The following is a 14,114-nucleotide window of genomic DNA, read 5'->3' as shown; positions in this document are numbered from 1 at the left end:
GAATAATATATATATATATATATATATATATATATATATATATAAACATACATACAGTATACATTCCTTCTGACACACATTATATAAACACACACATATATATATATATATATATATATATCAACTTGAAATTTCAACTGGATGCATTTATTTTGATATATTGATGCATTCATGTCATGTCTTCAAATTCACATTGACTATTTTATTCTGCAAAGTGAAAAGAGTCTTTTTCATTTGACTGGTGTATTTGTTTTGATGAATTGGGTTATAAAACTGAGGCTGGTCTGATGCATAGCCTTGATTGTTGGTTTCTGTGCTGCATTGAGATGAAAATCAAGTATCATTACTCTTAATCGGTCATTTTACTCACTGGCCGCTGGTCACCCCGCATTTTCTTAAAGTGCTCCCCGAACTGCATAATTGGACTGTCCCTGCGTAAAGTGAAATGTTAAACTAACATTGGGAAAATTGCACTACCAAAATCATTTGAGCCCTTCGGAGTCTTTTAATTTCTCCTAAATTTGACTACTGTTGTGTTCAAAAACTCATATCAGAAATGGTTTGCAGTTTGAGGCTCATTTATGTCATTTCCATGCAAAAATTCAATCCATTACTTGGGAGGGCAATTTCATGCGATCGGGCCGCTCGTGGCTTTCGTTATGAAGTTGCCTGCTGAAAGGAAGTGTGAAAATGCATGATAATAATCACGAAATAGCTTGTCCCTTGTCTCTTTAAAGATGCTTGTACGAAGTGCAAAGCCATAATTATTCATTTGCGTGTCTTCATTTGCATTCCTAAAAACTGCTGTTTTGACACGTCCACACACCCCTACCCACTCTCGGCATGATTAAGACATCTCCGGCGCGACCGGGGTGATCAGTGTGCTGTGGTGCCCCCCCCCCCCCCCCCCCCCCACCCCCGGGGACCTGCACGCAGCAGGGGTCATAACATGTCATTGAGCCTAATGCGTGAGACGGAGACCATCGCTCAGGAGCGCTCTTCGTACGGGTTGAGGCCCATTAGGGACTGTGCTTTAGCATAAACACCATCTGAACATAGCACAGGGGTACAAACAGAAATCCAGGCAAGCGTCCAAGTGCCAAGCTCTTTACAGGGAATGTTGCAGATGGTGACACGGTGTAGCATGTTGGTGGGATTCAGTGCGTGGAATTTAAAAATGTCCATGGCAAAGATTAAAAGACTATATAAGATGTATTTATTTAATGCTTATCTACATTCTTAAATACTGTTGTTTCATCAGTGCATGAAGAAGATTATTTTTTTTATCATATCAAAACAATGAATTTGACTCACTCCACTGAAACGGCCTAGTCGATTGATGTAAGGAAGGCACAAATTATTTTAACTAATGATATCACAGCATGTTTTTCACGATCCAATCAAATTCAGAAGGATAAAATCAAGTCTTGCACTTCATTTCATGCATTCATTCTGTTTGCATATGTTAAAACCATTGCAATTTGTTGTGAATGCTAATTTGAGACTCGTTTAATTTTTTGTAATGTGACGTATGACTATACATAGAAAATATTTGGGGATTATGAATAACAAGAATTCAGTAATGCCAGTGAAGCATTATTTCAGAGGCAGAGCAAATTATTTTCTGATAAAAGATATTGTAAACATACAATATACTATATTTTTTTTTCTATAAAATAATATTTTGTAAAAAAGTTTAGGGCTGTCAAATGATTAATCGCGATTAATTGCATCCAAAATAAAAGTTGTAATAAAATGTTTACAAAATATTTGTGGGTGCACTGTGTATAATTATTTTATATATATATATATATATATATATATAAATACACACACATGCTTGTATGTATTTAAGAATTTCATGTATATACTGTATATAGAGTTATAATGTATATTATACATAAATATATATATATATATATATATATATATATTTATATATAAATAATATTTTTTCTTAAATATATACAAGCATATGCATGTATTTATATATAAAATAATTATACACAGTGCACCCACATATATAATGTAAACACAAACTTTTATTTTGGATGAAATTAATCCCGATTAATCGTTTGACCGGCCTAATTTATAATAAAATTATTTTGTATAAAATATTAAAAAATATTTTTAAAATATATTTTTTTATTTTGTAATACATGTATTTATTTATGAAAATTATTTATTCAATAGTTTTTATTTTATTATTTAATTTTAATAAATGTTTACTTTATTGTAATACAATTTTACTTTATTATTATTATTATTATTTTTTTTAATTATTTTATTAAAATGTATTTTACAAAAATCCAGTAGGCCTAATAATATATTTATATTTTTTTTCTTTGGAATAATGTGCACCTATGAATCATTCACAATAGGATCAGGAACATATTATATGAACATTTTAATGATTTTTGTTCCAAACCTGTATGCCGTTATTCTACTTTTTGAGTCCCGCAAAAAAAAAAAAGATAGCCATTGGGTTTGAAACAACATGAATACGAGTAAATAATGACCATAAGGTTTGTTTTTGTGTGAACTGTTGCTTTAAGAAATGAAAGCAGTCCACTTTGAGTTCATGTTGTTTTTATGAGCTGGTGTGTAACGGATCAGATTGAGAGCACACACTGAAGGGGAAGGACAGAGCTGATGGATGGGTTGACCCCGAGTTGCTCCGAGGAGAACGTTCCCGTTTCCTCTCCAAATGTCAGAGCGTTCACCAACTTCAGAGACTGTCGCCTGCACTGTCATTGATCGGCTAAGCCGGCCACTTCATCTCCTGTTTAATGGATGACCGAGCGAAAGATCGCGGCCCCTGTGGAACACAGTATCCCTGGAGCTGTGCCTTGACACGGCTAACCTGAGCTCAAGCCGCGGGGAAGGGTTACGGCGAGTGCTTGTTTTCAGGGTGTTTAAACGTGCGTCAGAATGGATTTTCTCAGTTTCTATGCCCTCAGTTGTTCATTAATTCAGCCGGCATGTAATCTTATTAACTGAAGTGGCTCACAGTGAGGCATTTCAACCGGCTGTGACATATCATGACATTTGAACTGTACGTGGACCGCCGTTTGGCATTTTCACATTTCAATAATAACATAATCAGGCACTTCAAATCTCCTGAATGAATTCAATCTCATACCGTTATGTGAGGGAGAACTTGAGAACTCTCGAGGCGTCAAATAAACAAGCTAACCTGTCATAACAGCCTAAACAAGAGGCAAATCTTTGGCTCATCAGACTTTTGGGGGGGGGGGCTGCCCATTGACAGGTAACATCTCTGAAGGCCCTGGTGCCCTCTTACTCTGCCAGTCAATCTGTCTTGCTTTTGGCCTCTTTCGTCCTGTCACTCAAACACCCGCTATATTTAACCTGTCAGAATACAGTCTAATATTATTTTTTTTTTACTTAAGTTCAACACACTGCCACTCAAGGCTGTCAGCTGTTGACTTGACTTTGGATTAAAGATGTTTACTGGTTTATCGCAGCATGTGGGGCTAAGCTGTTTTTAGGTGTCCTGCATTCAACTTTGCTGGTCCATTTAAAGGGATGGTTCACTTTGAAATTAATTTTTGGTATGTTTTGGCTTACCCTAAGGGCATCCAAGATGTATAGGTGTCTTTGTTTCCACAGTAGTTTCAATTTTGATATTTTTAGGTCAAACCGTTCTTGTCTGTCACTCATATAATGGAGGTCTATGGTCACCACCTCACAACACAACTCTCACGTAGTTGAAAAAAAATCAACGTTGTCTGTTGATGTATCGAAATCATCTTCCATTGCAATTTCCTGTATATCTAAATATGTTTAGATCTTCACAGTGAAAGGTAACGCTTCCGAAATCTCTGTGTAAACAATGAAAGATCACTTCCGGCGCTTGCACAGACCGAAGCGCCCTCGCCCTCAGATCACATGGACATGGCTGTGATTAAAAGAGGTAAAAACGATATAAATACTGTTCGTTTTCTCACACAAACCGCTCGTTTCGTGTCCTAGGCCATCAATGTGTACTTACATTTCGAGTCATTAAATCATGTTTAATTTGGACTTCTCTGTGCATGCTCTTTGAGGTGGTGACCATAGACCTCCATTATATGACTGACAGATGAGAATGGTTTGACCTAAAATTATCAACATTGAAACTACTGTGGAAACAAAGACACCTACATCTTGGATGCCCTTGAGGTAAGCTAAAACATACCAAAAATTAATTTCAAAGTGAACTATCCCTTTAACAGTTTATCGTTAAAATGCATGCAAATGCACTGCAATTAAACAGTGTTTGCTGTTGCACTCTGAATGCAAAGACAATGTCGTAAAATGTTAGGGGACCAGTAGTATTCTAGGTGGCATTTGATTGGACAAAGTTACTCTCATTTGTACAATATGAGTCATCTGTCCATTTCCCCAGAAAATTCAATTAGTATCAACTTTAAAGCTATACATAGAGTAAAACTTACCTTTTTCTTGTTGTAATATGTACTGTAAATAAAAAAAAATCTTCTTCACAAAAAAATGCATTATTCTATTTAATAATAATAATTATATAATAATAATTTTTATAATGAAATTATTTGGATTTTGTAATAATAGTAATAATAATGTACTATTTTTATATTAATTGTAACTTTTTGTGAACAATAAAAAAATAACAATTCTTAGTATTAGTAGTTTTTTATAATAATAAAAAATATTATTAATATTAAATAATTCAGATTTGTATTAATAGTAATAATAATGTAGTATTATTATTATATTCATTTTACACGATTTTATACATGCTTTTTTGTGAATAATAAAACTTATTAGCATTAGTAAGTTTACACTAATTTTATAATAACAATAATAGTTCATGTTTGATTACAAGAGAACAGATTTGCTACTTTTTATCTGCTTTGGGGCTTATGGCATGATTATAGTAGTTAGTTTTCACTCCTGAAAAAAAAAAAGGAAATTGAAACGGATGCCCTTTACTTTAAAAATATACAATTATGCGTATGATGATTAATATCAGTGGCATTCCTACAAATTAGATTTTAGTTCGTTTTATCTATATGCAAAGTAGAAATTAAAATGTCATGCATATGATTGCTGGTCGGGCCGCCAAAATGCATTTTCATTAATTCATTAGAAAAATGCACTAAATCCTTGAATTATTGTGCGGTCTATTGCGGAATGCAGCCTACCGTACAAAGTGCACCGTTTCATAATTTTGGGGCTCTTCATTTTTCATTATAGAACAGAAAAAATGGCATTTATCAAGGAGGGTACGGGTTGTATCAGTGGTGCAAGGCCTTCTCTGCTGGCCTAAACACAATCAGAATCACTGACTTGCACTTTAATATATTTTTTTTTCCATGAATGAGTATATTAAATTATTCCAAATAGTTCATTCTCTTAATTTCATAGCTTTTCTCTTGTTTGCGCTGCTTCCAGAAGTATGTTTTTATGTTAGAGCTTGTATCCAATCATATTTCAGCCATCACATGTTGCCAGGTCAAATAAATCTGCCTGGAGGCCTTCAGAATCGACAGTGCCCTGTAGTATAAAATGAATGGCAATGAAACCGTTTCTTTAACCAATCAGATAATCCGTCAGATTTCACTTTGCCTGCAGCGGGGCCATCTAGCTGGCATATAATAACGTCTGTATTTTCTCGTTCTTTGATTGGATGCGCGTACAGACCACGTACTACTATTACTGGTAGTATCCGCATCTGTAGCGAACTGCGTAAACTGAATATATATTCCTGTAGATGTAATTGTTTTTCAACCCACAAATTAAAGTTTCTTTCCCTCCTCGACCCCCAGCAGAAAAAAATCCCTTATTCAGCCTTAGCTAAACGCAGAGTAACGGATCTCTATTCGATCTCTCCGGGTAAAAACAGAACTGACCAAGTTATGAAACGAATGATTTTGAATGCAAAAGTCCCGCTGATCTTGTTGATTTCGTTCAGAACTCTGTGTGAGAGGATGGGGCAGCTGTACACATCGTCATGTTTTGCGGTGACTGTGTGTGCTTCTGTCGAGCAGGCACTCTCAGCCATAAAGCGAATTAAAACTTATGCTAGAAATATGACGAGACAGACACAACTGAAACGCAGTTAGAACCTGTACAACAGTAACTGAAGTCTTCTTGAGGAAAGTATTAAGGATGGATTTTGTGTAAAAGATAATCTATAGTTATCTATACTCATCTGTAGGTGAGTATAATGCCTTTTTCCCCATGGTGAATATGATATTCTTCTTAATTTTTCTTATAAATTTATGATCAAAACGTATTTTTTTAAAAACATTCATACTATTGTAGCATCTGAAAAGGGACTATTGTAACCCTTGAACGACAAGATAAGGGAGGGTCCGTTTCTGAACTTATAATTGGATTCGTAACGCAAGAACCACTGTACAAACGCACTAGCCGAACTCACGCGCTCGTTTCTCTGTACCGACCTTTCCCGAACTCACCGCATTAATCCAATAACTACCGGTGCAAAATAAAAACGACAATTATAGAGAGAGTCTTTGCACTGATACACTATTAAAAGTTATTAAAGGGTAACTAAACCCCTGGTCAGAGCCTGACTCCACCCATTGGCAATATTTGAAAATGCTAAAAAAGTGGGCAGACCCCAGCGGAGATAGAGGGGACGAAATAGATGCTAAAACACTCTATCCTGATCGTTTTCAATACTCACATTCCAATTCCTGACTCCCTACAGTGGTTTTGACAACACAAGATTTCGCGTGGTGAGCTGAAACCTGGGTATGTCACGAAGTGCGGAACATCCAATAGGAAAATTCAACTGCAGTAGCCACCGTTCGACCTAAAGAGGGCAGCACTAAGATGTTTTTACACCATATATTGTAGAAATAAAACACTTTATAAACAAATGTCAAAAAAGTTACTCGAATCAATGACTGGTATTAATAAAGATCCATTCTTACAGATCATTAACTAAAAAAAGTTGGTTTAGTGTTTAGTTACTCTTTAATTCAGGTAGGACAGAAGGCCTAGGTGTGAAATGCATGGTCCACCACTGGGTTGTATTACCTGTCCTGTAGCGTAACCGAGGGCTTGGGTGTGAGAAATCATGAATGAGCCACAAAAGCACCTTCAAAACACACAGTGGAAAGATCAGACTGTAATAGGTCTAGGAAAGCACCACCAATGAGACTCACACTCCTGGATTTACAATTCATGTGCATTTATATACTAAATGTGCATTTTGATGGACATACAGATCCAGCCGTTTGCTTCTCTTGGGATCCTGTCGACCTTAAAGCTGTGAATGATCCCAGAACAGACGTTATTCGGACGTGGTGCTGATGAAGTGGTTTATGGGATGTGGTGTGACGCTCTGAAGGGCTTCTCAGAAAAACCCCAGGACATCTAAGGTATGACAGAAGGTTGAGAGGTTAGCCTTCATGTTAGTTTTGATGGTTCTTGTTAGTGTTTTTCACCCCAGCACGACATCCATTAGCTGGGTTTGTGGTGCCATTAAAGGGATTCCAGTGAGATTTATAGACATGTGCTGAACAGATGCTGAGCGCTCTATAGGTGGAGATATGTTTGAGAATCTATATCTGACCTTGTGCCATGTCTATGGATATTGCTTCCTTTAAAGGTGTGCAGTTCATGGCCATTTTTAGTCAACATGGAGGCCATTACTCTCTTAAAGGCTAGTTGCACTGCAGCATCGGCTCTTTTCTCACAGTGTCTGAAAAAGTTTGAGAAAGATTCAACCCCCTCCTTTCTCAGAGCTAACTCTGCTCTGATTGGTCAGCTGGCCCAGTCTGTTGTGATTGGTCGACTGCTTATAGTGCGTGTCTGAATTTCAGCTCCAGATGTTTCCTCAGCAATTATGATGTAACGATGGCATCAGTTTTACTGTATCAATTCAAGCCATATTCTTCATTCTTTGCGGTGGATGCGAAGTGGATTTGCTTTCGCAGCGTCTTGTCGACACACAAATCAAACTCTTCCAGTCTCAGCTACATCTACAGTGTTTGGGGGTCAAAGTAGACGTCGTTCACGGCAGCCAATGAAGAATATAGGCGGGCACAGTGTTAGTGATAGTGATAGTTCATGAACTCGTTCATATTTTGGGCAAACGTGAACTGAACGTACTGTATTACTACCTGATGAACGTTACTGTGAACGCACGCTCTCTCAGTTTAACTTCGTTCAATCGGATGCCAGATTTCTATATGCACTTCAATTAAACAGTGTTTGCTGTTGTACTCTGAATTAGAGGTCTTATCGGGTCCTAAAAACTGTACCCGACCCGAATCAAACCGAATCACTACTTACCTGAACCTGACGGGCATAAATTATTATTATTATTTTTTTTTAAGAAAAACCCGACCCGAGACAGACCCGATAAAATTAGACCCGAGTCCAACCCGAACAGACGCCATTTCACACATCACGGGTTTTCGACCGTTTCACGCTGTCTTTGAAATCACAGGAATACATTTTTTTTTTAAAATAAATAACAAATTCAATAAAATAGAAAATAATTGTGAAGAAGTAAATGCTGCCTGTGGTGAGCATAACAGACTTCATAAAAAAAAAAAAATATATATATATATATATATATATATATAAATCATACCTGTCAAGTATCCCGTTTTGGCCGGGAAACTCCCGTATTTTACCCTTCTTTCCCGCCGTCCTCCCGTATTAGTATTTTAGGTGAGGTGATAGTTGTCGCGAGGTCAGATGATGAGTGACAACTCTATGGTGACAACGCGGGGGAAACAAAGAGGAGTAGGACAGTCACGCGTTTTGTAACTGCGACTTTTACATCTCACACAGGGGAAGGGATGATGTGTTAGCACGAGAAATGGTGTTTAGCATGGTACGAAAGATTGTTGCCGAGAATAGTATGACGCTAGACAACACATACAGTAGAGATGTAAATACACAAATACACTCCTTCCTAAACAGTCTTAAAGAATGCAAAGACTGCAATAACTTTAATAACATAAACTTTAATAACATAAAGTTATGTGAAATGAAAAGAAAAACTTTAAAAGAAAAGCAATATGAAATGAAAAGAATGTGGAATGAAAATAGAATGTAAATGTAAAGACAAGCAATGTTAAATGAAAAGAAAATAAGCAAATAAACCTTTAAATAAATGCTCTTTATATAAAGGCTACCCTCATATATACCATATACATACATACATATATATATATATATATATATATATATATATATATATGAAGAGTTCAGATGCAAAAGCCTCTAAATGCCATTTGAAATTTTCTTCTTTAATGATGATTTTTATCAAACTTGTATATTTAAGTTCAGTAATTTCACTTAAATAACAATTAATAGGTAATTATCATTGTCATTTAAGTGAAATCACTGAACTTAAATATACAAGCTTGATAAAAATGATCATTCTAGAAGAAAATTTCAAATGGCACTTAGAGGCTTTTGCATCTGAACTCTTCATATATATATATATATATATATATATGTGTGTGTGTGTGTGTGTGTGTGTGTGTTAAGCTATAACACCTGTCTTAAAATGTAAGGGATACTGGAGCTTGGTTGGGGTGGTGGGACTGTTCGCGGTGGGCGCTGGAAAATTTCCCTTATTTTTAAATGCAAAACTTGACAGCTATGATATAAATGTTTCCAAACTTTTGACCGGTTTCTGTAAATAATAGAATAGTCTAATGACTTTTATGTCTCAAAAATATTTTATGTTAATTCTGGACAGTGCCTCTACTGTTTGCTAGCATGGTTCAAAAAGCATCTTCATCTTCATATATCTCCCGGCATCTAAATCACATAATAGCAGAAGATCAGTGCACAGATGTCACACGTCAAAGCGCAACTTCTTCGTAAATATCATCGCTCTTTTCCTCTTGGGTGTTTTAAGCCTGACCTTATTCAATCTAAAGATGTGGGCCTCAGTAGATCTTCAGACCCGCCCCGTCTGCCTTCCCATAAAAGCCATTAGAGGAATTGCTGCGCTTTTATAAAAATCTGCCCTTTGAGTACAGCATGATGGAGTTGTGTATGAAGACGACGATACGTACAGCATTGAGCTCCCGTTTTCAGACAATCAAGCTTCATCTCCTTAAGATACACCATTGTTGACCTTCAGCTGAGGCACAGAGTTTATGAGATTTCCCTTAACCTGATTCTGTGTTTTTATTGGCTCAGTGTTGATGTCAATAGCCGTGTCTCTCCTCAGGTCTGTAATACAGATGCACCAGCCATCAGTCAATGTAACAGACTGAATAGGGAATGTAGAAAAGGAGCAGGTAGGGTGAACGCTCACTGATAATGCAGTCTAGAGGGCTTGTGTGTGTGTGTGTGTGTATTTGACTGTTCTGTTGGGGTTGATAGATAGCACGATAGACGGAATAGTATGATATTTTCAGAATGTAAGTGTACTGCAAACTTTGTATTGCATGCTAATTTTATGTGAACGAAACATCACAGTTATTACTTTGGAAATGCATATCGGTCATGTCACTTTTCACGATTTAGCGAAAAACTGCATGCGTCTTGTGGAGGAATATTGTAGCCTTTGTTTATGTCTATGACGAGTCATGTCTATGTCTGACTAAAAATAGTCTGAATATAAACACTTAATATAGATGTACCGTAGTTATTCACGATAAGACAAAAACACTGTTTGGAAAATGGATTCATGGTGGACTCGCTCATTATATAAAATTTGTACAGTAGTTCACCGTTCATCTTTAAACATTTGGCTGTCCAATCAGATAATTAATCAAGGAGGAGGCGTTAAATATCGCTTTTGAAAATCAGCACGTTGCTTGGGGGTTATGATGATTATGATTTCCAAATGATCATCAGAAACCAATTAGTGATGTTAAGTTTTACATTCTTGATTTATTTAAAAAAAAAACATATGAATTATTTGTTTTGTATAATTTCTTATATATATATATATATATATATATATATATATATATATATATTATATCCAGCTGGGGTTTATTATATATATATATATATATATATATATATATATAATATCCAGCTGGGGTTTATTATATATATATATATATATATATATATATATATATTTTTTTTTTATTTATTTATTTATTTTTGTATACATTTTTTAAAGAAAAATATGTAATTTTGTATAGAAATAATTTTTTATTTTAATTTGTATTGATTTATTTTAAGTTATTTTTAGTGAGTTTGGGGCGTGTCTACTGTAGGAGGTGGAGCCTGAGGGTGTTTAGATTCTGTGGGACCATGACTGACTAAATTCAGATTCGGGTACAGGGGTGCAAGCCAAATTACGCTGCAATTAGACCTTTGTGAACAGCCTCAAATAGTTGTGTAACATCATGTCAAAACTGCGCCCAGGCCAGATACGCTGGATGGGTTTATTATAAGCGAGACACTCACGTTCACGCTACGCAGTGATAGCCTACTCAGCTGCTTACCTTATTCAAGACACATAGCAACACCGCTTTTATTGAAAGTAGCCTGAGACTTGCCTTCACAAACACCCGTAAGAGCTGTGTTTGTTTGTGATGTGTGAGCTGGGGCACAAAAGGGCCGTTTGCTAAATATGCTAATTCACCTTTAAAGATTTCGTAATCTCACTCAGTCTCGTTCTGTTGCACTCTTTTAAACCCAAGAACATCTCTTAACAAAAGTCCAAACTAGTGAAATACTAACTAGGTTTCTTTTTTCTTTTGTTTTAAATTGTGTAGATTTACACGTCCCTGATTGCAGTGTGAAATATATACCTCTGGTTTGTAATGTGCATTTTGGCAAATTTTTGAAGGTCACACTGTTATTTTATGCATGCAGAAAATGCTAATACTATATTAGGGTGACATACTGTAATGTGTGTGGCAAAAATAGTTCTAGTGCGATGGTAGTATGTCATTCCAAACATACCCGTGGTTTGAATCCCAGGGCTGGCAAGTGAGAACAATCAAACAGGAATGATCCGAATTTTTGGCAAGTTAACAGCATAGCCTGAATGCTGCACTGTGCCACTTATAACAGCTCTCAAGTTAGGCCCACAATCTCAAGAAGTTTGCACTATGGCTGACCTTCTGCCTTGACCTCCACGACACCACCCTCGATGGAAATATACTACAGGAAAAGTCAAATGTGTGTGTGGAGAGAAGACAGGAATAACACCTTCTGTTTTAATGGGTAAATATCTATCAAATCAGAGCCCCAGGTATACCCGATCCATCCGTCACTCCATCACTAGCCGTCTCATCCATCCATCCATCACTAACTGTCTCATCCATCCATGCATCACTCCATCACTAACTGTCCCATCCATCCATCCATCCATCATCACTCCATCACTATCTGTCTCATCCATCAATCCATCATTAACTGTCCATATATTCATCCATCCATCATCTATATTTCTGTCCCATCCATCCATCCATCACTGTCCATCTATTCATCCATCCATCCATCCATCCATCCAACCATCATCCATCCATCCATCCATCCATCATTAACTTTCCTTCCATCCATCCATCCATCCATCATTAACTTTCCATCCATCCATCCATCCATCCATCCATCCATCCATCCATCCAACCATCATCCATCCATCCATCCATCCATCCAACCATCATCCATCCATCCATCCATCCATCATTAACTTTCCTTCCATCCATCCATCCATCCATCCATCCATCCATCCATCCATCATTAACTTTCCTTCCATCCATCCATCCATCCATCCATCCATCCATCCATCCATCTCTCCATCCTCCATCTATTGCATAGCTTTGAAAAACTTCATTGATCCATTACATTGACCCAATAAAGGAATATTTACAAACATCTCATTTTATAAAAAGCAAAAAAAAAAAAAAAAGTGTTTACAGCACTACATTTCAAATGGATGTACACAGGGCAACACACAAATAAATTAGTGAGACTATTATGATGGAATTGCTTATTCATCTTCTGTGTTGTTATATTTGATGCATAAATACAAGCTTCACATACTGAATTTTAGTCCCTTTGCTATCCCAGTTTACTTTTATTGTAAGAGTCTAACTGCAATTTAAAAAAAAGATGGAAAAATATATTTTCTGTGATAATCAACATGTTGTTGATAAAGCTAAACTGGTATTGAATCCTGCTCTGAAATCCTCTCACATGTAGGAATCCTTTGTGTCCTTATATCCTTCATATCTTCTTGACCCGTATGGATTTTTCTTTTCACTTTATTTCCCCCTGTACCCATTTTGAAAAGCGCTTTGTTTTATTTCAGTTGTTCAAATCAATATGTTTCCCTATTGGGGACAAGTCTTGGATATTTCTGTCAGCAGAAGAGGATGTGATGGTTGTCATTTTTCTTAATTGCCGCTGGCAACGGCAGATCTGGCTGAAACTGAAGTGGGTCAGAGTTGGAAGAGATCGGCTTCATCTGTTCAGACGCACTCGCGTGCTTCCGGAAACATAAACCGTCAGTTTTGGGGTATAATGATATGACTTTAACACATGAAGTGTATTTAATTTGAAAAAAAGTGATAGATTTGACACAATCAACCCAATTAATCATACCCCCTGAACTTAATTTTCTTTCTCATCATAAGAGGAAATCAAGCTTGAAGTACAGGACCACCTTCATGTGTTTTTATGTTCGTGATAGACTTATGTTTAATATATTGACTTCTCAAGCCATTTATTTTTGGCAGAAGCCATTTATTTTTTGCTTTACTCTTCTGCCACAATGACTGTAAATGTGATTAATTTGAAGATTAATTGAATGAATTAATCCGATAAAATAATAAAATTAGAAATTTACAAATAAAGAAATTAGATGCTTTTTGTATATATGAGATACTTTTATAATACATGGAAGTTCAATTGGGTAACGCATGTTGTATTGATTTACTATATATGTTATGTTAATTTAATTCAGCCATTTTTATTGCAATAATAAAATTAATTCATTAATTAATTTATCGTACAGTAAGATTTGTAAACTCTTATGCCCACCAAAGCTACATTTATCTGATTAGAGACAAATAAATTAAAAAATATATATATTAAAGGAGCAGTTCACTTTAAAAAAAAGGTTTGCTGATAATTTACTCGCCCCCATGTCATCC

General features: G+C 36.0%; 1 protein-coding gene across 2 annotated transcripts in view; it reads left to right on the top strand.

Moving 5' to 3' along the window:
- The window catches only part of klhl29 (kelch-like family member 29), a 263,285-nt gene that overhangs the window by 24,740 nt on the left and 224,431 nt on the right, over positions 1–14,114 (top strand). Inside the window, exon 3 of one of the 2 annotated variants that reach the window (XM_089118884.1) lies at positions 7,241–7,394. The exons of the other annotated variant lie outside the window; for it this stretch is intronic. The gene's annotated coding sequence lies outside the window, so the exon portion shown is untranslated. The remainder of the gene's footprint in view (positions 1–7,240; positions 7,395–14,114) is intronic. 2 annotated transcript variants of the gene reach the window in all.

This window comes from Pimephales promelas, chromosome 13 (assembly GCF_988280905.1).
Source record: "Pimephales promelas chromosome 13, fPimPro1.hap1.1, whole genome shotgun sequence".
NCBI lineage: Eukaryota > Metazoa > Chordata > Actinopteri > Cypriniformes > Leuciscidae > Pimephales > Pimephales promelas.
The sequence above is the reverse complement of the archived record's forward strand: the minus strand, read 5'-3'. Positions and strand labels throughout refer to the sequence as shown.